General features: G+C 49.1%; 1 long non-coding RNA gene across 3 annotated transcripts; it reads right to left on the bottom strand.

The window, feature by feature from the left end:
* Positions 1 to 1,551: 1,551 nt before the first annotated feature.
* On the bottom strand, positions 1,552 to 23,929 carry LOC132657736 (uncharacterized). Of its 3 annotated transcripts, XR_009596286.1 has the most exons (5): positions 23,816 to 23,929; positions 12,479 to 12,566; positions 3,233 to 3,334; positions 2,750 to 2,880; positions 1,552 to 1,837 (listed from the first exon to the last, which is right to left on the bottom strand). It is a non-coding gene; the product is annotated as an uncharacterized LOC132657736 (long non-coding RNA). The 3 variants fall into 3 exon arrangements; XR_009596287.1 differs by lacking the exon at positions 12,479 to 12,566; XR_009596288.1 differs by lacking the exon at positions 12,479 to 12,566 and having other exon boundaries at positions 2,750 to 3,334.
* Between the last annotated feature and the right edge of the window lie 1,832 nt (positions 23,930 to 25,761).

Raw genomic sequence — 25,761 nt, 5'->3', positions numbered from 1 at the left:
CTGAGAATTACTGTCAGAATTACTGTCCCGGCTTCACCCACCTTTGGGGCCTCCATATCCGCCATCACTGTCAAGGTGACTCCCAGGAAAGTCTGAGGCCAGGGGTTGAGAGCCCTCCCAACAGGAAGTGACTTGACGACATGAACCTCGACCCTCTCCCTTCCCCACGGCCCCATCCAGACTGAACCTAGACCCCATTCGTCTGGTCTTTCAAGGTGTCCTTCACAGTCCCACCCACAGCTATTCACCATCTTCCTGCTTGGGTGGGTCTCTACAGCTGCCCAGTGGGGCAGGCAAGAATGATTCCCCTATCCTACAGATGTGAAAACGGAGGCAGGGCTGTTCTGAGACGAGACCTAAAGGGCCAAGACTTGAACCCTGAGTAACTGTCCAGTGAATGACTCCAGAAGCCACAGTGAGGTGTCCATACATCCACTCACTGATGTCAGTCTCTAGTCCCTTCTGAGTACTTTTCTGCTGGGAGGGGCAATGATAGGAGGAGACCAGAGACAGGTGTGAGTGTGGTGGATGGGGGTCAGCCTGGTGGAGGGGGTGGGCCTGTGGATGGAGAGCACTCAGGGCAGAGGATCAGCAGCTGGAGAGGAAGGCCATAGGGGAGGCTGGAGACGTCAGGGAAGAGGGCTGGGTTCATCCTAAGGGATGTGTTCTGCCTTCTTCTTTCTCTGAATTGGGGGCCAGCTGGGGTACATGGTCCTCTCTTTAGAAAAAACTTTCCCAAGCCTGTTCCTGCACCTTGTAGACAGCCCTTGCTCCAGCCCTTCCTGGCTCTTGGAACAGAAAGTTGGCCTAAGTTTCTGGCTAACCCAGCTCTGTTCCTGCGGTGGGTAGAGGAGGTGACGGGATGGGCTCCACCCAAGGAATCCCCGCTGGGCTCCCAGGAGACACCCTGGGAGCCCCACCTGTTAGCAGGATGTGGTGGCCTTTCACCAGATGGTCACACTTAGATCTTCCCCCAAGACGGCTGGGCAGCAACACCTCGGGCCCTCCATTTGTCGCTTCCCTGAAGAGCTGGGATCAAGGTGTGTTCTGTCCAGTCACCTGTGACCACAGAGTTGCAAGGCCTTCCCTGGTATAGGAAAGGCGCTTTGGCTCCTCTCTGGGAAAAGGGCAAGTTGGCTTTTCTAGGAGCGAAGATTCGTTCCTAATCACAGCAGTGTATAACCTCCCTAACTCCTGCGTGCCTCAGCTTTGGTCATCTCCATTTCACAAGGTAATGCCTGTTGTCTGCCTCATATTACTCAAACAGACTTAATTCCTGTGTCCTTTTTTTTAAACTTCTTTGTTTTAGCCAAATTCATTTGTTTATTAAGTTATTGGGTTTTTATTATGTGCCAAGCAGCATATTTTGCTAAATTCAGTATAATTCATGAGAGAAAATGCTCAAGAAAGAGATCACTCTAATTCATAAAGCAGTTTCATTGCAAAATTTGCAAACCAAGTGATTTCGGATAAGCTTTTGTTAATAAAATATTTGAAATCTGATCTTTTTTCATGTTGAAACTTTATTATTTCTTTTAAATGAAGCTAACATTTATTGATTTAACTCAGGCCTTGTTTTTTTTTTCTTTTTTCTTTTTTTAACTGTTTGAAGTGTGGTTGACATATAGATAAGCACACAAGTCATAAACAGGCAGTTCTCTGAGTGTTTCCAAACCCATCATACCATACCACCAGCATCCAGACAGAAAACAGAACACGTGAGCTTCCAGGAGCCCCCAGTGCCCTCCCCACCTCACCAAGGTAACCACGACCTTGACTTCCAATGGGCTTTAAGAAGGCATCACCCTCTTCCTTCTGTACAGGATGGACCAGGACCCTTAAGAAGAAGGTGAGAGAAAGAGCAGAAAGGCGGCTTCCAGGATTCCTGTGCACTCTCGTGCCCTGGAGCTGGTTGGGGCCCCATGAACTCTGGGACTTTTCCAGCCAGCTGTGCCCAGGAGTAACCAGGAGTCCCCTCTGGCAAGTGAATCTACAGAAAAACCCTTGTCCGTTGCTTCCCAAGAAAAAGAGCACTTTTTTCTTGTTTTTAACAATTGTATGAGGTCTTCAGAATCACATGCCCAATTGGTGTGGGCCAGAGAAAGGTAGCAAAGTTTCATTTTTTAGAAAGCTGGGACATTCAAGGAAGAGCAGTCCAGCTGGCTTGCATTCCAGGGCATTTTTTTCAGCACCCTGCCTTCCCTCACCCTTCTCTAAAGGCAGGGCGCCCCTCGCCTGCCTGTTATCTTACCCTTGATAATTGCAACCAGCTGTCCAGAGCGGAAATTCACACTTCCAGGTCCATGCAGGCTGCTCTCTGGGTGACTGTGAAGGCGGAAGTCCCCTGCCACCCTCAAGCCCATCTCCTCTCAGGTCAAGGAACGCCCCCCACCACCACCACCAATTCTGGTTCCAGCTCTTCTGTGAACTCCCTCGGGCTTGTCCCTTTCCCTCTTGGAGTATCAATATCCCCAGATGTAAAACAAGTGAGCCCGCACCCTGCTACTGGACTGGCCTTTGAGACAGACCCATGGAAGTAAGATTGCTGCAAGATTTTGGGAGGGGTAGTTCTCCAGGCATCAGCTCCATGCCCACTCTTCCAGGAAGTCCCCCAGCAAGGCCCCTGTCCCTCAGCACATCAGCTAGTCCTGTGTGTTCAGCAGGTCCTACATGCGCTGCAGGGAGCAGACACCTGTGCACAAGGCAGTGTGGCGTCTGTCCTACTGGCGCTGTGGCGTGGGTCGCTTACCTGGCTGGCATCTCCCATTACTCCTTCGGGGTGAGTGTTACGTGAGTAGTAGGCCGGGGCTTGAGCTTGCAATTCTCTTCATATATTTCTCTCAAGAAACCTGGTTCCAAGAACAGATGCGCTCAACCTGGCTGAAAATAGGAGCAAATTTTTCAGGAGCCACCAGTCCCAGGTGGCGCTAGTGGCATAGAACCCACATGCCAATGAGGAGATTAAGGAGACCTGGGTTCAACCCCTGGGTCCAGAAGATCCTCTGGAGGAGGGCATGGCAACCCACGCTAGTATTCTTGCCTGGAGAATCCCATGGACAGAGGAGCCTGGAGGGCTACACAGAGCTTCACACATAGCTTCACAGAGTTGGACACGACTGAAGCGACTTAGCATGCAAGCACCAGTCCAGTTCTGGCTCTTCCAGGTCTCACCAGGCTTCCTTGGACAGACTCCACCCCTCCCCCACTTCAGGGTGAGGGGTGGGGGGCTGACCTCTGAAAACTCGTCCAGCTCTGATTTTTGCTGATTCTTGGAATCTGTTTTTCTCATCCAGAGAACAGGAGGCCAAGAGCAGGAAGAATAAACTGAGACTTCCTTAGAAAGCAAGCAGATGTTTGTTAAAAGTTAGATGAATATCTACCCTATGGCCCAGCATATTCCACTCCTAGGTATTTACTGAAGAGAATGAACCCATATGTCCAGAAAAAGACTTGTACAAGAACATCTATAGCAGCTTTATTCCTAATCACCCAAACAGGAAGCAGTTCAAGCGTCCAGGAGGTGACATGACAAACCAATTGTGGAACATCCAGACGATGGAATATTACTCAGCAGATACTTAGACAATACCATTCTGGCTGTACAGGTGATGCAACAGGATGTATGAATCCCACAGTCGTTACACTGAGGGAGAAAAGCCAGATGAAGCGTACATGCTGCATTAATTACATATAGAAAGTTCTAGAACAGGCGAAACTACGGGAATAGCAATCAGAAAGTAGCGGTGAAAGGAAGCTCTGAGGGAACTTTCTGGGGCAATGGAACTCTTTTATTTTTTAATATTAATATTTATTTGGCTGCACCAGATCTGAGTTGTGGCGTGCAGATCTGGCCAGGGATGGAACCTGAGCTTCCTGTATTGGGAGCTCAGAGTCTAAGCCACTGGACCACCAGGGAAGTCCCCTGGAACTGTTTTATATCTTGTTTTGAGTGCTGGGTATATGGGTCAAAACTACTGTCAAAACACTGACTAAACAATTATATTTTTACATTTTAATGTACATAAATATTGCCTTAATTTAAAAATTAATTAAAACAGGAAAGGAAGGAAAAGCAGCTAAAACCTTTCGGTCAGGCCAGGAGGCCGCAGGCTGGGAGTGCAGTTTGTCTTGTTAGAAGTTAACAGTTTGCAGGCCGGAGACATGAGGATCCTGGTGGGCCATTTTCACAGGCACAATGTCATCAAGTGAGACCAAGAGGGTGGGGGTGCAGAGGAAGCAGGGACATGAGGCGCAGCTTAATGTTTCATTGGCTACAGCCCAGGAGAAGGGCTCCTCTGTCCTTGAACTGGACGTTCACTGAAATCTCCCCCGTGCAGACACCATGGCGGGCACTGAAGATACAGCAGTGACCAGAAGACGTGGTCCCTGCCCTCAGGGAGCTCTGTGAGAGAGAGACCCTGAACCGCGTGAATCACACCAACAAGCCCCTCACCCCAGACAGAGGACTGAGAAAGCACAGGGAGCTCCCAGATCACCAGCCTGGAGTCCTCCCCCTGTTCAGCTCCAGAAGAGTCGCTCAGAAACCCTGAGTTTAGTTCTGAACTGAGTTCAGAGCTGAGTTCTGAACGACTGCAAGATTTTAACCAGATGCAGGGTACCGAAGAGGGCATCTTTCCGCAAAGCCAGAGCCTAACGCAGGAACCACAGACCCCAGGGCCGAAGGGGCGAGGCGGGCAGCAACACTGCTGGAGCAGAGCATGGGACAGAGCAGCGGCGACCGCTGCCATGCGACAGTTGTTGCAGGCCTGGTGTGGCCCCATCCTCCTGTTTTTGTTTTCAAGAAAACCTAGAAATCTGGAGTTTCTTCAATGTGAACACAAATCGGTTTTCAACTCTTGTCACATTTTAAAATCACTTTTATAGATTTATCACTTCTTTAAATCACTTCAGAGCAGCTCCAATCAAACTTCCAGCAGGATTTTTTAGTAAAAACATGCCAACTGATTTTAAAACATGTTGAAAAGCAAAAGAACCTAGAATATCCAAAAACAATCTTGGAAAAGAACAACAAAGTTGGAAGAATCTCACTACCTGATTTCCGGATTTAGTAGAAATCTACCGTCTCAGGACATTATGTTTCTGGCCAAAGGACAGACGTGTAGATCAATGGGATAGAACAGTGTCCAGAAATAGACTCACACAAATATGATCAACTGATTTTTGACAAAAGTGCAAAAAGGATTCAATGAAGAAAGGGTCATCTTTTCATTAAATGATATGACAGTGAGACAGATGGACTCTTAGGTGGCCCCTCATGACCCCTGCCTTGTCGTGTTCACACCTTTGTGTAAAGCCATCCTCTTGAGGGTAGGTGGGACCTGTGACTTGCTTCTAACCAATGGAATACGGCAAAGTGACGGGATGCCTCACGTTGCCATGGGATGGGAAGCGCCATGGCTTCCTCACGTTGTACGAGGCTCCGTCTTGCTGGCCACTTGCTCCAGAGACTCTCCCTGAGGACTTGTTGGAGTAGGCAGCTGTGTTTAGAAAGCCCGCAAAGCAAGGAACTGCAGGAGAGAGACTTCTAGGAACTAGGTGGCCTGTAGGAGCTGAAAGTCACCAGCAAGAGGAATTCCCCCCAAAATTTGGATGAGCTTGGAAGCATACTCTTTCCAATCAAGCCTCCAGATGAGAACATAGCCCAATTAGCCCCTACAATGACCCAGCTACGCTGTGCTCAGACTCCTGACCCATAGAAACTGTGAGATAATAAATGTGTTTTGTTTTAAGCCTTTTAGCCTCTCAATTTGTGATAATTTATGATGCAACACAGAAAATCCATAAGCCAAAAAATAAAATCTCTGGGCTTCCCTGGTGGTCCAGTGGTTAAAAGACGTGGGTTCCAGCCCTGGTCTGGGAAGATCCAGCATGTCTCAGAACAGCTAAGCCCATGACTATAACTACTGAGCCCACACGCTGCAACTGCGGAAGCTGTGTGCCTAGAACCTGTGCTCTGCAACAAGGGAAACCACCACAATGAGAAGCTCTCACACAGCAACAAAGAGTAGCCCCTGCTCACCGCAACTAGAGAAAGCCCACGCAGCAGCAATGATAAATTTTTAAAAATAAAACCTCTACCTAAATCTCATCTCAAATACAAAAGTCAGCTCTCAATGCAAAAGCACAAAACTTCCAGGCAAACACTGAACACAGGTATATTTGGCCGGACAGTGGCCAAGGTGGGAGCCACGGGGCAGGGCAGAGGCAGCGATGGAGGGAAGCACAGTTGTGACCCACTAGGACTCCAGGTCCAGAGCTGCCCAGGCGTCACGTGCATAGCAGCAGCTTCAGCCCTGGGATCTCTCTGGGGGCAACTCTGGTCTCCTTTTGCTCCCAGCTGCTCAGTCCTTCTGCTTTCTCTAATCTAGAACAAATCTGACCGGTTTAGCTAACACCACCCCGACAGGGCAGTTCTTTGCCGCATCATAGGTGACTGACCAACCTATGGATGCACAGTCCTGGCTCAGTGCCCCCCTAGTTCTTTCCGTTTCCACCCCTGAGCTCAGCCAACCACTGCCACCTCCCAGTGGGGCCGCAGGAGGGACGCTGGATGACCAGATGCTGTGACTGTCTCCTGAGAAAGACAGCTCTGTGCCTAAGTCCCTTTGTGCCATCATTCTGAGGTTCCCTGGAGAGGGACACAGGCCAGGGATGCCATGGTCCTCTGGTGCCCCCCGCCACACCCTTATTCCTGCTGCGCTGCAAGCTCAGGCGAGCTGCAACTGCCGGAAGCCCGTGGAAACGCCAGGAAGCAACCCAGAGACAGGTGTTAGAAGCTGAGGCGGGGGGGGGGGGGTTGCAGAAAGCTACCCGGATAGGGCAGGGCCATCCCTTTCTAAGAAGATGCTCTGGGGAAATAGGCAGTGCTGCCCTGAGTCTCCACTGCCAGCCGGCTCCCAGGGGCCTCTGGGCAGAGTGAGTTCAGCAGCACGTCTGTGTGCAAGAGCGATGCAGGCCCAGGAGATGGGAGAACTCAAGTAACTGAAGAGAACGACTCATGAGCCAAGCAAGTGTCACCATGTGTGGAGAGAAGAGCAAAAGGGTCCTATGGAACCAAAGTTAGGTAGAGGGTGCTGGGCTCCCCATTTAAGAGGGGCTAAGTTTTACACTGCTTTGGCTAATCTACCCAGATCAGTCCCTGACACAGCACCCCAATAAACACCCTCCTGTGTTTTTTCATTCATGGACAAAGCCCCCAGGGTTCTCAGAACACTCTGCCTCCCTCTCTCCCAGGCTGGTGATTCAGTCAAGTCTGTATAAGCACAGCCTTGAAAGAACAGAATAGAAGGATTAGCTGACTTCCCGATGGGCAGTGGGTGGCAGCAGGGTGGGGTGGGGACCATGACTCCTCCTCGAATGTCCAAAGGACACAAAAGCTGTTGCAACAATCTCAAAAAGTAAATCGCAGTTTGTTTTTTCCTGTGGCCTTCATCAAGCTAGGAAAATAGAAGAAAGGAAACGGGTACTACGCAGGAGAAGGGGTCACCGTGCTCTCCCTGGTCCTAAACAAGGTGTCAAGCAGGCATCCAGCCATTTGGAAGACCTTGGAGGTAAGAAAGGGGGCAAAAACCCCTGAGGACAGATGGAGGCAAAGGCCTGTGACTCCCAGGCCTCCTACAATGCCGCTGTTGCTTGTCATGAGATGAGGCTATTTTCTTGTTGTGTAGCCCACAATGGTCTGAGGACTTTACACGGCCTCCCCCTAGTGCTGACCAGGGGCCACTGGGTGCATGAACCATCCTGTGACAAGCGACAAGGGTGATCCAAAATATAAGGGACCCCATGGTGGGAGGCTTCCTGGAGGAGACACATGTGGGATGGGCCAGGCTGTAACAGCTATGGACTGTGGGAGTGTGCAGAGGGACAGAGCACTCCAGGGTGAGGGGGCACCAAGGCCCCTGCAGGAATCAGCTAGTTGTGTGCAATGCCCTGGGAAGAGACCGAAGGATCCTCAGCCATGAGGGGGAGCTGCCAAGTGCACCAGAGTCTGAAGTCTATCAGCTCCAGTGGCCATCAGGGCCTGCCGTCTGCAGCCACCCACTGGTCCCCAGCCATCCTGGTGCACCTCCTCACTCACTGTCACCTGCCGGTGCCCAGGAGACTCCTGGAAGCATCGGAATTCTGCCCTGAGGTTGCTGGAGCAGGCCCCTGCCTCTCACCAGCTTCGTTCAAGCCTCATGTTGTGAACACAGAGCCAAGCACTGTGCCCACTGCGGGGACAAAACAGAGAAAGCAGACAGGGTTCCGCCTCGTGGAGCTTACGTCCCAGTGGGAAATGAAGCATCGCTCACAGAACATGCAAATAGCCATCATGCCAGCACTGCTTGTGTGCACGTGACGGGGAGGGCGGGGCCACGGAGTCGGCCAATGCATCTGTAGCTGCATAGCAAATTACCCTCAGATGCAGTGGCTTAAACAGCAATGACCGTTCACTATCTTTCATGGTTTCTTTGGATCAGAAATATAGAAAGAAAGGACCCAGTGGGGGTGGCCTATCTCTGATGCCTGGGGACTCAGCTGGAGGACTTGAAGCCTGGGTGCTGGAACTACCTGAAAGCTCACTCACTCCTATGTGAGCCTGGCTTGTTGGTTAGGACACTCCTGTGGTCTTTCTCTGAGGCCTGGGCTTCCTCACAGCATGACACCTGAGTTCTAAGAACAAGCAGCCCGAGAGAGAAAGAGCCTGGAGGAAACTGCATGGCTTTGAAAGGATCTCCAGGAATCCTATAGTGTCACTTTGACATTTTCTTCTGGTTGCTGCTGCTGCTGCTGCTAAGTCGCTTCAGTCGTGCCCGACTCTGTGCGACCCCATAGACAGCAGCCCACCAGGCTCCCCCGTCCCTGGGATTCTCCAGGCAAGAACACTGGAGTGGGTTGCCATTTCCTTCTCTAATGCATGAAAGTGAAAAGTGAAAGTGAAGTTGCTCGGTCGTGTCCAACTCTTAGCAACCCCATGGACTGTGGCCCACCAGGCTCCTCCGTCCATGGGATTTTCCAGGCAAGAGTGCTGGAGTGGGGTGCCATCGCCTTCTCTGATTGAAGAGAACCAACTTCAACCAACTTCTTCTGGTTGAAGCAGTTATAAAGATGGAGCCAGGTCCAAGCATGGAGACAGAGACTCTGACCCCTTGGAAAAGAAGCATCAGTGGCATCTGGTAAGAACCTGAGGGATGGATATATATAATACATATATCATGCTCACGCCTAGTTATTCAGTCTGACTCTTTGCGGCCCTTTGAACAGGAGCCTGCCTGGCTCCCTGTCCATGGGACTTTTCAGGCAAGAATACTGGAGTGGGTTGCCATTTTCCTCCTCCAGGAAATCTTCCCAACCAAGAGGCTTAACCTGTGTCTCCTGCATAGAAGGCAGATTCTTCACCAGCTGAGCCATCAGGGAAGCCTATTACATATATATATATAATATTAATGTATGTATACGATATATAGACGCAGCCTTCTTTGGAAAATAGTCACTACATCCCAGAAGCAAGCCTTGCAGGATGCTCTGGAGTCAGCCAGATTCCAGGAAGGAACACTCCAGGCAGAGAGAGAGCATAGGGACCACTCTGAGGTAGAAAGGAGTCAAGTGCACGTGAGCTCCAGGGAGCAGCCCTGCGCTCCTAGAACGAGGGTGTGCGGGGTCAGAAAGTGAGGCCAGGAAGGCGGGTGGGGCAGACAACACAGGGTTCTGGGGCCGGGTGTGTGGGCTTGGGCTCTGAGCCTGAGGGCACACTGAAGCCAGGGAGTGACCCAATCAAATAGCTGTTCCAACAGGCTTCATCTGCTGCCGAGTGGAGATGGGCTGGATGGGGCAAGAGTGGGCGACGGGAGACAGAAGCGTCCGTGCCCCTTGGTCTGAGAACCACCTGCCTAGAGGCAGTGGAGTGAGGACTGAGCCCACCCAAGGGTGTGAAAAAGGCCCCCGGAGAAGGCAGGGGGTGGGATGGGCAAGGTGGTGCCAGGCAAAGAGGGAGATCCCAGAAGGAAACCTAAGCTAAGCGTGAGCTAAGAGCTGCCCCAAGAAACCCCCTGACCTGGACCTGGTGAAGAACCTGGTAAAATCTCTCTGACAGGTGCAAATCCCCCGAGGCCCCCTGGGTAAAAGGAATACTGTATTTCTTGGCACTTCATGATGACATCTCTTGGTCTTTCTAAATAAAATTAAATCCTTTGGGGGCCCCATTTGCTAAGGTTGCAAAGACCAGATTATCTACTATGGTTCAAGGTGTCTTCCCCTGCCTCTGGTTGTGCAAAAACTGCAGAATGTTGCCATCTGGATCCACGGGGACAAGGTCCCACTACCCAGCTGGGGTGTTCCTTGTTGGGGGCCCTGGTTTAGGAAGATGAGAGCCATTCAAAGACAGACCCACATCTATAGACCCAGGTCTGCATGCCAAAAACAGTCTGGCCCCGACCAGCAGCTTCCTGGAGCCAGTTCTCTGGGATGGAGGGGAATACTCCATCCTCCAGAAGTCCAGCTTCCCGTTCCAGGGCCCCTCCCTCTTCCTCCTTCAAAGCCCACAACCCAGCTCCTCCCCTCCTTGGCCATCTAGCGCAGTCCTGCCAAAGAGCCCCCTATTCATCCACAAAGCCTCTCTGAGGAGCTCTGCCTGGAAATCAGACAGCCATTCATTTCCTCCCCTGGGCTTCAGGTGAGTCACAGACCTGACCTCTGCATTCTGGGGGTGCTTAGACATCCTCCAGTGTTGACAGCAATGGAGAGCAGACCCCAGGCTACATGTGTACAGAAATCCTCCTGCTGCTTTGCCCTCAGAGGACAGCGTGGTGGGGCCTCAGGTTTTCCAAGGGTAGAGGGAATTGTTGGCCCCCCTGATCTCAGATATCCCCTCCAACCCTGCTGCTCTGAGACTCCGGGACAATAGAGCCACATGCAGCGGCCGTGGCATCAGAGGGGGCCCCTCCCCCAGGCCTGCTGGGCAGGGCTGCAGACAGCGCCCCAGAGGCTCCCAGAGCTCAGACAGCCGCCGCCCAGGGAGAGTTCGCCTCCCCAACAAAGGCTGCCGTTTCCTGTCTTCCCACACGTGATCCCAAAACAAAACAAAACCCAACACGCTCTTTCCAGCCACCTGGTTGCCCCTGCAAGTCACCAGCCTGGATGCCAGACACGGCGGCCTTCCCTGGAGTCCCTAGGGATCCCAGCAGACCTGCATCTAGCCAGGCTGCCCTGGAGCAGGGAGTCAGGGCTCCAAGCTGGTGGGAGTCAGGCCAGCTAACAGCATCCCTGAAACTGGGTGAAGCCTGGCAGCAGAGGTCACCTGAGTGTTTCCCTGCCTAAGACTGAGGGGAGCTTAGTCCAGAGCCAGGAGCCGGGGGCTACCCTCCCGGGGCTGGGTCTGTCTTCAGCATGGCGGGCCCTGAGCTGGAGTTCTGCTCTGGACTCCTAGCCAAGCCTCGCTGCTAGGACTGATTTCCCAGAGCCCTGAGCTGCTCTGAGGTTCTGAACAGTTTAGAGCCCAAGGCTCCTCTCTCCCCTTGACCTTTCATCCATCCTTGTCACCTCTCCTTTAATGGACCTATCGCCCTTCTAGGTAACTCCCACTCCGCCCTCAACCAAAAGTCACCCTCCCACCCAGTGCTGCGGCCTGGAGCCCTGGTGTCTCTCCAGCCGGGGATCTTGGAAGTGCTGCTGGCTTTCAGGGCAATGCCAGCACCCTCAGGCCCTCTCCTGGGACCAAATAACAGCGCCTCACATCTCAGGTGCCTCTCGTGTGTCTGACGATCAGCAAAGTGATGACCACTTATGCATTCCTGTTTCACCTGACTCAGGGGGTTAAGTGTTTCTCCCAGGAAGACACAATGGGAATTCAATTCAGGTCTGTCTGACCCCCAAAGGCCATGCTCCCTCTCTCTCTCTCTTCTGCACAGCCTTTCCTCACTTCAACCCACCCCTGAGCCTCAGCTGAGTCCTAGCCCTCTGCACCCCAGCTTGGCTATTGTGGTGGCCAGGTGCCTCCTTTGGAGAAAGCAGCACGCCCTGTAGGTGAGGACAAGGCTCTGGGAAGAGCTGTCAGCCAGATAAAATCTGCAGCCACCAGGCCCCGCTGGCTTCCAGGTGACTTTCCCACTATGCGCTCTGGTTCCCTCTGCTACTGGGCCCTGCCCTCCTGCCCCTGGGGAAGGCTGGTGGTCCACTTCATTCCCTGCACATCACGAAACTCTGTTCCTGACTTCCCTTCCTCAAATTTGGAAACCAGTCTCCTGCCGGGTCCCTATTACTTTTCTTTTTATCTACTTTTAATTTAGTTTTTACTTTATATTGGAATAGAGTTGACTTACAGCGTTGTGTTAGTTTCAAGCGTAGAGCAAAATGATTCAGTCATATATATACACATGTCCTTTTTGAGATTCTTTTCCTATATAGATTATTACAGAGTATTGAGTAGAGGCTCCTGGGCTATACAGTAGGTCCTTGTTGATTATCCAGTTTATATACTCACGAGTGCGTGCTCAGTCGTGCAATCATGTCTGACTCTTTGCAGCCCCGTGTGCTGTAGCCCACCAGGCTCTTCTGTCCACGGGATTCTCCTGGCAAGAATAATGGAGAGGTCCTGACCCAGGGGTCAAACCCGAGTCTCCTGCATCCCTCGCACTGGCAGGTGGATCCTTTACCACTCAGCCACCTGGGAAGCCCCATTTTATATATAGTAGCGTGTATATGTAAGCCTAACTCCTAAATTATCCCCACCGCCCCCATGTTTCCCCTTTGGTCACCGTGTTTGTTTTCGAAGCCTGTTTCCTGTCTCTGTTCTGTAAATATGTTCATTTGTGTCATTACACCCAAAAGTGAAAGTGAAGTCGCTCAGTCGTGTCCAACTCTTTGCGACCCCATGGACTTAGCCCACCAGGCTCCTCCGTCCATGGAGTTTTCCAGGCAAGAGTCCTGGAGTGGGTTGCCATTGCCTTCTCCAGGGGATCTTCCCAACCCAGGGATTGAACCCGGGTCTCCTGCATTGCAGGCAGACGCTTTACCATCTGAGCCACCAGAGAAGCCCAATTATACCTGAGGAACTTTAAATACTGATGCTCAGATCCCACCCCCAGAGATTCTGATCCAGTTGTTCAGGAGTGTGGCCTGGGCATGGGCAGCTTCAAAGCTCTTCAGGCGACTAGAGTGTACAGCCAGGACTGAGAGCCGCTACAGCGCACTGGAGCTGATCCATGCTGATCTGTCCCGGCACTGGCACTTCAGTCTCATTCAGCATTGGCTGGATGAATGAGGTGGCCCCCATAGTCCAGGGAGTTGGGGTCGCTGCTGCTAGTGCCCTGAGATGGGACAGCACTGCCTGTTCCCTCCTCCTGCACCTTTTTGCTCTCCCTGACCCCTCCTCCTTCTTCTATCAATGAATAAACTTCATTTCTTAGAGCAGCTTATGTTCAAGGCAAAATTGAGCAGGAAGCACAGAGATTTCCCATATATTCCCTTTCCCTACACACCTACATATGCCCCCACCACAGAGGTACATTTATTACAATCAGTGACCCTAAATTATCACCCAAAGTTCATAGTTCACTCTTGCTGTTGGACATTCCATGGGTTTGGACAAGTGTATAATGACTTGTGGGACTTCCCAGGGAGCACTAATTATAAAGAACTTGCTGCCAAGACAGGAGACATAAGAGATGCAGGTTTGACCCCTGGGTTGGGAAGATCCCCTGGAGGAGGGCATGGCAACCCACTTCAGTATTCTTGCCTTTGGAGAATCCCATGGACACAGGAGCCTGGTGGCTTACAGTCCATAGGGTTGCAAAGAGTTAGAAGATTATCTTATTGATTTTAAATCTTTATTCTTTTCTAAAACATACATTCAATGCTATAAGTTTTCCTCTAGATACTACCTTTGCTACATGCCATAAATTTTGATAAATTGTGGTTTCATTTTCATTTAGTCCAAAATGTTTTAAAATTCCTCTTGAGATTTCCTTTTCGACCCATGTGCTATTTAGAAGTGTGTTGTTAAATCTCCAAATACTTTGGGATTTTCCAACTATCTTTCTGTTATTAATTTCTAGTTTAATTCTATTATGGTCTGAGAACAGACTTTGCATGATTTATACTCCTTTAAATTTGTTAAGTTGTGTTTTGTGGCCCAGAATGTGGACTATCTTGATTAAGGTTTCATGTGACCTTGAGAAGAATGTAAAATCTGCTGTTGTTGGATGAATCAGTCTATCGATGTCAATTATATCCAGTTGACTGATGGTGCTGTTGAGTTCAACTATGTCCTTACTGATTTTCCTCCTGCTGAATCTGCACATTTCTCTTAGGGAGTGATAATGTCTCCAACTATAGTAGTGGATAATCCTTTGCTCCTTGTAATTCTATCCGTTTTTGCCTCACATGTTTCAATGATCTGTTGTTAGATTCATATACCAGAAGATAGCTGTGTCTCCTTGGAGAACTGACCTGTTTATCATTATGTGATACCCCTCTCCATCCATGATAATGTTCTTTGCTCTGAAGTGTGCTCCTTCTAAAATTAATCTAGCTACTCTTTCTTTTAATTACTGTTCAGCTCAGTTTTTTTCCACTCTGTCATGGCCAGTACTTTGTGACCCCATGGACTATAGCACGCCAGGCCTCCTTGTCCATCATCACCTCCCGGAGTCTACCCAAACTCATGTCCATTGAGTCGGTGATGCCATCCAACCATCTCATCCTCTGTCGTCCCCTTCTCCTCCTGCCCTCAATCTTTCCCAGCATCAGGGTCTTTTCAAATGAGTCAGCTCGTTGCATCAGATGGCCAAAGTATTGAAGTTTCAGCTTCAACATTAGTCCTTCCAATGAACACCCAGGACTGATTTCCTTTAGGATGCACTGGTTGGATCTCCTTGCAGTCCAAGGGATTCTCAAGAGTTTTCTCCAACACCACAGTTCAAAAGCATCAATTCTTTGGCACTCAACTTTCTTTACAGTGCAACGCTCACATCCATACATGACCACTGGAAAAACCATAGCCTTGTTTGGATGTTATTGCCAACAGATGTTTGTTGGCAAAGTAACGTCTCTGCTTTTTAACATGCTGTCTAGGTTGGTCATAACTTTCCTTTCAAGAAGTAAGTGTCTTTTAGAAGGGTATAACTTTCTCCATTCACTTACTTATAATTTACATGTATTTTTATATTTAATGTGGGATTGTTGTAGACAACATATAATTGGGTCTTGTTTTTTTACTTCACTCTAATAATCTCTTTTAATTGATTTAAGTCATTGATATTTAAAGTGATTACTGATATAACTGGATTAATATCTACCATATTTATTACTGACTTCTATCTGTTGCCCTTGCTCTTTGTTTCTATCTTTGTCTTCTATACTTTTTCTACCTCTTGTGGTTTTAATTGAGCATTTTATATAGTTCTATTTTTTCTCCTTAGCATATGAATTATACTTCTTTTTGCAATGGTTGGCCTAGGGCTTGCAATATATATTTACAATTAATACAATTAATCTAAGTCCACAACACTACACCACCTCACCTAAGGTAGTGCAAGGGCACTGTAATGTTTTTAATTTCTCTCTCCCATCCCTTGTATCATTGCTGTCCTGCTGCTTCTGCTTAGTCACTCAGTCATGTCCAACTCTTTGCGACCCCATGGACTGCAGCCCGCCAGGCTCCTCTGTCCATGGGATTCTCTAGGCAAGAACACTGGAGTGGGTCTCCTGCATTGCAGGCAGATTCTTTACCACTGAGCCACCAGAGAAGCCCCAGTGCTGTCAAAAATATATATGTGTGTGTAAATATATATGTGCTGCTGCTAAGTCGCTTCAGTTGTGTCCAACTCTGTGTGACCCCATTGACGGCAGCCCACCAGGCTCCCCCGTCCCTGGGATTCTCCAGGCAAGAATACTGGAGTGGGTTGCCATTTCCTTCTCCAGTGCATGAAAGTGAAAAAAAGTGAAAGTGAAGTCACTCAGTCATGCCCGACTCTTAGCAACCCCATGGACTGCAGCCCACCAGGCTCCTCTGTCCATGGGATTTCCCAGACAAGAGGACTGGAGTGGGGGCCATCGCCTTCTCCGAGATATATATATATATACACAGACAAGAGCACTGGAGTGGGTGCCACTGCCTTCTCTGATATATATATATATACACATATATATTCAAAGGCATTGTTGTTATTATTTTGAGCAAGTTGTTGCCTCTTAGATCAATTAAATAGTAAGTGTTTTTTACATCCACTTTCTCATTCTGGCTCAGAGGGTAAAGCATCTGCCTGCAATGCAGGAGACCTGGGTTCGATCCCTGGGTCAGGAAGATCCCCTAGAGAAGGAAATGGCACCCCACTCCAGTCCTCTTGCCTGGAATATCCCATGGACAGAGAAGCCTGGTAGGCTGCAGTCCATGGGATTGCAAAGAGTTGGACACGACGGAGCGACTTCACTTTCACTTTCTCATTCTCTAATGCTCTTGATTTATGTAAGTCAGAACTTGTGACCTATGTCATTTTCCTTCTTATGACAAACTTCTTTTAATATTTAAGACAGTTCTATGATAACTAGTTTCCTCAATCTTTATTTATCTGAGAAAGTCTTAATCTCTTTTTCACTTTTGAAGAATAATTTTGCAGGACACAGAATTCTAGGTTGGAGTCTTTTCTCTCTCAACACTTTAAATATTTAAGTCTACTTTCTTTTAGATTGCATGGAGAGAAGTCAGATGTAATTCTTATCATTGCTCCGCTGTAAGTAGGAATTTTTTTTCCTCTGGTGTCTTTCAAGATTTTGTGTTTGTCTTTGATTATCTGAAGATTAAATATGAAAAGCCTAGGTGTAGTTTTTTGTGTTGTTTTGTTTTGGCATGTATCGTGCTTGCTGTTCTGTGAGCTTCTTAGATCCATGCTTTATTGTCTAACACTAATTTTGGAAAATTCTCAGTCATTATTGTTTCATATGCTGCTTCTGTTCCTGTCTCTCTCTCTTTTCCTGCTAGTTCCATTGCACTTTTTAAGTTGTTCCACAATTCTTGGATATTTTGTTCTGTGGGGTTTTATTTTTAAGTCTTTTCTCTTTGCTTTTTAATTTTGAAAGTTTCCATTATCCTGCTTTCAAGCTCAGAGATTCTTTCCTTAGCTAATGAGCCCATCAAAGGCATTTAGCGTTTCTGTTACTTTTTTAATTTCTAGCATTTCTCTTTGGTTCTTTCTTAAAAACTACATGTTTCTGCTTGCTTTATCCACCTGTTCTTGCCTGTTGTCTACTTTTCCCATATTTACCATAGTTCTTTTTTTTAAAAAAAATCCTGTTCTAGTAATTCTAACATTCTTGCCATATCTGACTCTGGTTCTGATGCTTGTCAGTATCTTCAAACTGTGGTTCCTGCCTGTTAATGTGTCTTGTATTTCCTTTGTTGAAAGGCAGACATGATATACTGGGTAAAAGGAACTGTGGTAAATAGGCCTTTAGTAATGTAGTAGTGAGATGGAGGAGGAGGGGAAGCATTCTGTAGTCCTGTGATTAAATCTCGGTCTTTTGGTGACCCTGTGCCCTGAATTATGAACTATCAGTGCTTCTCATTTGTCCCCCACCCCCTGCCTTAGGTGGGGCACAACGGCTGGAAGGGGCTGGAATTGTGTATTTCCTCTCCCCTGTATGGAAGGCTAGAGTGGACCAGAGATGGGTATTTCCGTTCCCCCAGGTTGGTGGTGGTTGTTCAGTTGCTAAGTCATGTACAACTCTTTGCAACACCATGGACTGTAGCATACCAGGCTCCTCTGTCCTCCATCATCTCCTGGATAGATTGATTAGGTTGATTAGGCTCTGATAAAACCCCAAATTTAGGGCCTGGCAAATAGTCTCCTTGCCTGTTGAGAACAGAGAGCTGTGGTATATTTCAAAATGATGTCTTTTCCTTTCCCCCTGCCAGAAGCACAGGGGATTTTTTATCTCCAATATTCACTGTGAGACCCTGATAGAGCTCCTGGAGATAAAATTCACAAAAGCATGGTAGAACTCCCATGATCGGGTCCCCCTGGAGTTTTTAACCCTCAGAGTTGTTCATATTGAGCCTCCAACAATTCACTAATTACCGTTCAGGTTTCCTTACACTGGTTCTTGCAGACATTTCTGCTCTAATAAGTTGTAATTCTCTGTATCCCACCTATCTGAGTCTCCAGTTTTGCAACCTCACTTCTCTGATGGTCTTCAGAAGAGCTGCCTATTTTTCAGTTTGTTTAGTTTTTTAACTTGTTATTAGGACACAGTGGCAACTTCCAAGCTCCTTCTGTGCCAGACTAGAAACCCAAAGTCCCTTCCTCTGCTTTCCAATGCCTTTGTTGCTGTTCACTCAGTCATGTCCAACTCTTTGAGACCCCATCGCACCAGGCTCCCTGTCCTTCACAATCTCCTAGAGTTTGCTCAAATTCATGTCCATTGAGTCATTGATGCCATCCAACCATCTCATCCTCGATCACCCCCTTCTCCTCCTGCCCTCAATCTTTCCCAGCATTGGGATCTTTTCCAATGAGTCAGTTCTTCACATCAGGTGGCCAAAATATTGGAGCTTTAGCTTCAGCATCAGTCCTTCCAATGAATATTCAGGGTTCATTTTCTTTAGGATTGACTGGTTTGATCTCCTTGCCATCCAAGGGACTCTCAACAGTCTTCTCCAGCACCACAATTTGAAAGCATCAGTTCCTTGGTACTCAGATTTCTTTATGGTCCAGCTCTAACATCCATGCATGACTACTGGAAAAACCATAGTTTTGACTAGACAGATCTTTGTTGGCAAAGTAATGCCTCTGCTTTTTAACATCCTGTCTAGTTTTGTCATAGCTTTTCTTCCAAGGAGCAAGCACCTTTTCATTTCACGGCTGCAGACACCCTCTGCGGTGATTTTGGAGTCCAAGAAAATAAAGTCTCTCACTGTTTCTGTTGTTTCCCCATCTCTTTGCCATGAAGGGATGGGACCAGAAGACATTATATTAGCTTTTTGAATGTTGAGCTTTAAGCCAGCCTTTTCACTCTTCTCTCTTACCTTCAACAAGAGGATCTTTAGCTCCTCTTCACTTTCTGCCATTAGAGTGGTGTCATCTGCATATCTGAGGTTATTGATATTTCTCCCAGCAGTCTTGATACCAGCTTGAGCTTCATCCAGCCTGGAATTTTGCATGATGTGCTCTGCATATATGTTAAATAAGCAGGGTGACAATATATGGCTTTGATGTACTTCTTTCCCAATTTTGAACCAGTCCGTTGTTCCATGTCTGATTCTAACTGTTGCTTCTTGAAATGCATGCAGGTTCCTCAGGAGGCAGGTAAGGTGGTCTGGTATTCCTATATCTTTCAGAATTTTCCAATGCCTGCCCTCCAGCAACTCCTCCCCACTCATGGACAGGCCCATGCAGGTGAATCTTTGGGGCCTCAATAGTGAAAGAGAAGAGCACTTGCTGGGGAGGTTATATCTGACCAGGAAGATGGACCGGCAGGTGGTCCACAGAAGAAGCACCCCGCCCCATCCCATTCCACTCTCCATCCTTGGGCTCCACTGCCTTCCTCTGGGAAGTAACTAAGTTCTAGGACCTATACATTCTCAGTTTAAAGTACTCTCCACACACACTCACCCACCCCAGCCTCTCTCCTAACTTTCCTAATTAGCTCTGACTCAGCCTCAGGAATAACTCAGATTGGACCCCAATCTAGTTTGGGATTTTCTGATACACTGTCATGGAACAAAGCCTGACTGTAGAAGGCCTTCAATAAATCTTTGTGGCAGAGGGACTTCCCTAGTGGTCCAGCCCTTAAGAATCCACTTTGCAATGCAAGGGACATGGGTTCGATCTCTGGTTGGGGAACTAAGATCCCACATGTGGCAGGGTAACTAAGTCCATGTACCACAACTTCTGAGCCCATGCCTCAGCATGAGAATCCATGTGCCTCAAACTACAGAGCCCATGTGCTCTGGAGCCCGCCTGCCACAAGGAAGATCCCGTGTACCACAGCTAAGACTTGCTGTGCTATGCTGTCGCTCAGCCATGCCCACCTCCTTGCAACCCCATAGCCCGCCACGCTCCTCTGTCCAGGGGATTCTCCAGGCAAGAGTACTGGAGTGGGTTGCCATACCCTCCTCCAAGAGATCTTTTGAACCTAGGTCTTCCACTTTGCAGGTGGATCCTTTATCATCTGAACCACCAGGGAAACCCAAGAATACTGGAGTGGGTAGCCTATCCCTTCTCCAGGGGTTCTTCATAGCCCAGGAATTGAACTGGGACCTCCCGTACTGCAAGCAGATTCTTTACCAGCTGAGCTACTAGGGAAGCCCAACTAAGACCTGACACAGCCAAAATAAATTAATAAATAAATATTTTAAAAAATTCTTTGTGGTAGAAATGAGTGCACAGAACTGAGTTTCCTTCCTTTAGTGGGTGCAGCTCCTGCTGTAATCAAACATTCATTGAGGTTATTACATATAATGTCCATCTTTCCTTTTAGGCCATGAGGATTTATTTTTTCATCATTGAACTCCCTACATTTAGCCCAATGTGGTATGTATTAATAGTAGTTAATCAACAAATAGTTCATGAGTGGATGGGTGGATAAATGATGAGAGACGAATTGAGCCCTCACTGAACAGAGGGGTTTAAACGTGTTTGGGAGGCGATGCCACATACACGGCAGCAGGGGTGGGAAAGCACTGTTTGGGGATGAACTCACTGGCGTTCTGGGGAGACTGTCAGCAAGACAAGCTTGCACCTGGAGGCTAAATACCTCATGGATTATGCAAAAGCATTTTTTGGTGGATATGTTGGGGTGGTGGAGAAAGGAAGTATTTTACCCCAGTCTGCAGCTCATGTCAAAGGCAGGCTGTGGGAGAGCAGGCAGGCCCGGGTGGGAAGAAAGCTTGTTGCGACCAAACACCGAGAAACCAGTCAGTGTTCCCAGCAGCCACTGACTCATGGGCAGCCTCTAGGCAAGGGGCAGAAATGGGCCCTCCAAATCCAGCGTCTGGAGCCCTGCTTTGGTGGGGAGTTTGACTGTAGGAATCCTAGTTGACTGTAGGAAACAAACATTGATAGGATGATGAAGGCTCATGGGGGCATTAGGATCCTGGTCGGGGGGCTGAGGTCAGGAGCAGGTCCTCCTTGGGTGGTCAGAGCCCTCAGTGGGAGGAATGGAGGCCAGGCTCTCACGGAGCTAGTCGTAGACTTCTGCCAGCCCATGGATGGAGCCCCATGCTGTGGACTGCAAGGTTCTGGCTCTTCCCGTGTATGAGACCTCAGATTTGTTGTGGTAACACGGAAGCCCAGAGACCCACGGGCTCAATGTATAAATGGGAAAATAGACCTAGAGTGAGTAAGACAACGTCCAGGGTGCCACAGGAAGGCAGCAGGTAATCTGAACCTGGGACCAATGTCCCAGGACACCAGGGCCACCCACTTACTATCTTTAGAAGGTTGCCCTCACCTCTCTGAGCTTCAGTGCACTCATCTATAAAATGGGAATAAAATACCTACCTTAGAGGACTGCTGTATCAAATGTTTCCTCCATTCAATAAGCACTCACTGAGGGCTATGGCAGAGTCTGCTAGTTATTCTCCCTTGTTGGAAACAGAACCCCTCTTTTAGCTGAGAACACAGCCGCCTGGCATAGATTACATTTCCCTGGCATGTGTGGTGATGAGAAGGAAGGTAAGTGGAAGTGGTGTATGAAACTTCTGAGAAGCCTGACAAGAGAGCATGATGTGCATTCCCTCCTCCTTGCTGGCTAGAATTTGGCTGTGATAGCCAGAGTGGCCGTCAGGGACCATGGCACTGAGGTCAAGGTAGAAGGTGCCTGGGTTCCTGATCATCATGGGGTCACCATCCCACAATCCTGGTGTAAGCAATGGGACTCCTTACCAGCAGCCTTGATCACATGAGACAAGAATGAGTGTTTAAGTCACTATTATTCTGGGTTTTCCGTCACTCACTGCTAAACCCAATCCTAGTTGACGTGAGAGCCATTTACGCACCAAACACCGAGAAAGCAATCAGTGTTCCCAGCAGCCACAGACTTAGGCCTCTGCACTGGGGATAAAACAAAGTAGAACTGCAATCAGCCCCTTCCTTCCTGAAGCTTCCGGTCTGGTGGAGGCAAGAAACAAAGAGAAAAGCACATACGGAAGTGAGAAGTACAAATGTGCCCAGAGGGTGGACGATGCACGGTTTCTGAGGATACCACACGGAAGCAGCAACGCGAAGGGTGAGAGGATTCACCGGGAAGTGGAGAACTGAAGATGGTTGCAGCTTAGAGAAACACCCTGCGGCAGGAGGCGCCGTGGAAGAGGGACGGGGCGGCCACGGGCAGAGCTGGGCCTGCCTGGCGTGAGGCGAGCAGGGCAGACCACGCCAGCCGCTGCAAGCGCAGTGCTGTTCCTCAAAGCAGTATGGAGGGCAGTCCCTGTAAGGGGCGCACGGTGTGCGCCCAGCAGCGGCCAGGCTGTCTGCAGTGTATTTTGAGAGGATGGGACGGTAATAGGAGAACTGGGGTGCAGAAGAGCCCCAGCCCAGCAGAGTGAGGGCAAGACATCAGAGCATGAAGAGGACAGGCCTGGAGGAGGCGAAGGGGAGGAGCGGGGAGAGGGCCAGGAAGGCCCTTGGTCACTTGAAGGGCTTGCTCTGTGGCCCGTGTGTGACCCTTTCTCTTGAAGCCTCAGACAACTCTCATTCCTGAGCCCTGGGTGAGACTGTCCTTTTATCTTTTTGCACAGAAACTGACCAAGGGCTTCTCTGAGGTCCCCAAAGTGCAGAACAGAGACAGCAGACAGAAGGGATAGCCAAGGCCAAAACCAACCACAAGAAAGTGAGGCCTCTGGGAATCTGCCCTAAACTCGAGAACACTGGACTCCCCAGAGCACAGTGTGGGTGTGAGCTGGCTTGTCTGGACCTCAGAGGCCAGATGCCCCCTGCCTGCTCACAGTCAGTGATGCAGCTCTGAGCTGCCTGTCTAGTAGGTGGGGGTTGAGGGTGAGTCACTGGCTGGGAGAGGGATTTAGAAAAACTTGAAAAGCCCCGGGGCCAGAGTGATGGATGGTCCTCTCAGCACTTCTGAGTCATCTACCTGCACTGGCTGGACCCCCAGCCCTCTGGGCATCGGGGGTGCAGTTTTCCCAGGCAAGGTAAAGGAGAACGCCCAGGATGCTGCTGTAGTTAGGATGGATATGCTGAGTTAAGGCTTCATGAGGCCCCTGAGCACACCTGCCCTGGGGTGAGAGCCCAGGATCAGGACAGCTGAGGCACCTCTGAAGCTCTGAGGACTCATCTGGCAGGAAGGGACCCAGGCCTCCCTGCCTCTCACCTGAGACAGCTGGTGGCGGAGCTGGCTGGTGCTTGCCACTGCATTTACTCTGGATTTCCTTCCTCCCTGTCTTCCTCCATCCGCCCCCTCCTTCCCTTTCTTTCCTCCTTCCCCCTCCTCTCTTTCTCTCCCTGTCTGCTTCCCTTGCTCTCTTTCTCCTTCCCTCCCTTTCTTTCTTCAAATTTTAAGGATCTAGTATAACAAATACCAAAAAAAAAAAAAAAAAGAAAGAAAGAAAAATACCCAAAAGAATAAGGAAGAAAATAAAAATCTCTTAACACCCACACTCCCTGAGCTAATTACCATTCTGGAGACAATTTTATTCTTTTAAAAACCAGCATTTTTTCTTAAATAAATGGTTCAAAAATGGATTTAGATATTCAGAAAGTCTGCAATGATAATCCAGATAGTTCCTATATATTGCCACTGTCTTAGTTTGGGATGGTATAACAAAAATACCATAGACCAATGGCTTAATCAATAAACATTTGTATCTTACAGTTCTAGAGGCTGAAGAGTTTGAGATCAAGGTACTGGCAGACCCAGTGTCTTGATGAGGGCCCTCTTCCAGGTCGCAGACAGCTGTCTTCTGTAGCCTCCCCTGGAGGAGAGCAGAGACCATAAACAAGCTGTGTCTTCTTATGAGGCACTAATCCTCTTCAGGAGGGCTCCACCCCCATGACCTAATCCCCACAAAGGCTCCACCTTCTAATATCATCCCATCTGGGGAGGACACAAATATTTAGTCCGTACACTCCCACAAGCAATTGCTCCTATTATTGTTAACATCTACCTAGTATGTTTCACGCATTTGTTACAACTAACAGGCCAACGCATCATTAACTAAAGCCTACACTTCCCTCAGATTCACATTAGTTTTCCCTAACGTCCTTTTTCATTCCAGGATCCCATCCAGGATTTACCTGCCGCGTTTCCTTAGGTTCCTCTTGGCTATGATAGTTTCTCAAGACTTCCCTTGCTTTCAATTAACTTGAGAGTTCTGAGAACTGGCCATATTTATTATACAACGTCCATCAGCTGGGATTTGCCTCAAGTTTTTCTCATGATGAGGCTGAGGCTATGGGGTGGGGGTTGAGCCCCTCTGGAAGAGGCAGCATCTACTAGGTAGAGGAAAACCAAGAACTGGGACTTCCTTTAAGAGGAGGAGCTTGTCTGTTTCCTATTGACACTCCCGGTACCGGCTGACTTCTCAGACCAGCAGAGAAGAGGAAAAAGGATGCAGCCAGACTGGAGGTCCCCCAGAGCAACGTCTGCCCCCCATGCTTCCTTCCCAAGCGACTAAGTTCATGACCTTAAGTTGATTGTTAATAACGATGGATGGCATGTGTGCAGCCCTTCAGAGCTTATGAAGGATTCTTATTAATAACAAAATGAGTCACTAGAAAAGCTGCCCCAGAGCCCAGCACTGAGGTCAAGTAGCTATTGTGAGTAGCCCTGCAGCAGGCCAATACATGCCCATTTCACAGATGAGAAACAGGCTTACTGACACTGCGTGACTCATACAGTCACAAGGTTGAGAAGAGAGAAAATGGAAATTCAGAATCTGGATATGACCTGACTCAGTTCCAGGCTTTCTCTATTACACAGCCCCGCATGCATATTAACTTACAACCAGGTCTCATGCGTACAGATGAAGAAACCCAGGCTCGCAGTGGCCCAGACCAGCCTTACCAAAGCACCTGCCCAGAGTCCAGGTGTCCCGATCCACCCAGGGTCAGTGTTGGGGCACTAGGGTGTGGTCTGAGGGGCCACTGGCAAGCGGCCCACCAGGTGGCATTCATGGGCAAGACATGTGTGAGTGGAGCCTCGTTAGTTGGGTGGTCCTGTCTCTTTGCTCCCTGCAGGGCTGCCCAAGTGTGGTCAGCGTTACCAGCCACACCTCAGCAGCAAAGGAACCAGAAAGGACCTTTGCAGTCACCTCTCCCCAGACCCCGGAGAGCCTAGGGGTGTCAGTCCACAGCCGCTACCTCAGCACAGCCCGAGCCTGGTGCAAAGCAGCGCTCACAGTACTGAGGCGTGAACAAGTCAGGCCACTGCTTGCGGGCTGGAATGCCAGCCTCCCTGGCCCTACTGTGCCACCAGTCCCTCCTCCTTCCCAGAGATGGGGTGCTCGCTTCCCACTCTCAGAGCACCTGCCTCTGTTTTTGCAGGGTCCTGTCTCTTAACTTGGGCTTCCCAGATAGTGCTAGTGGTAAAGAACCCACCTGCCAATGCAGGAGACGTAAGAAACACAGGTGTGATTCCTGGGTCGGGAACATCCATGGAGAAGGAAGTGGCAAGCTGCTCCAGTATTCTTGCCTGGTAAATTTGCTACTCCTTGGAGTAGCAAAGAGTCGGGCACGACTGAGGTCACATACACACCTCTTAACTTACAGGTTTCCCTTTAATTGAACCCAAACATCCTCCCTTTGGCTTTGTTAAACT

The sequence above is a fragment of the Ovis aries genome, chromosome 14 (genome assembly GCF_016772045.2).
Source record: "Ovis aries strain OAR_USU_Benz2616 breed Rambouillet chromosome 14, ARS-UI_Ramb_v3.0, whole genome shotgun sequence".
Taxonomy (NCBI): domain Eukaryota; kingdom Metazoa; phylum Chordata; class Mammalia; order Artiodactyla; family Bovidae; genus Ovis; species Ovis aries.
This window is presented reverse-complemented; position numbering and strand designations above follow the sequence as displayed.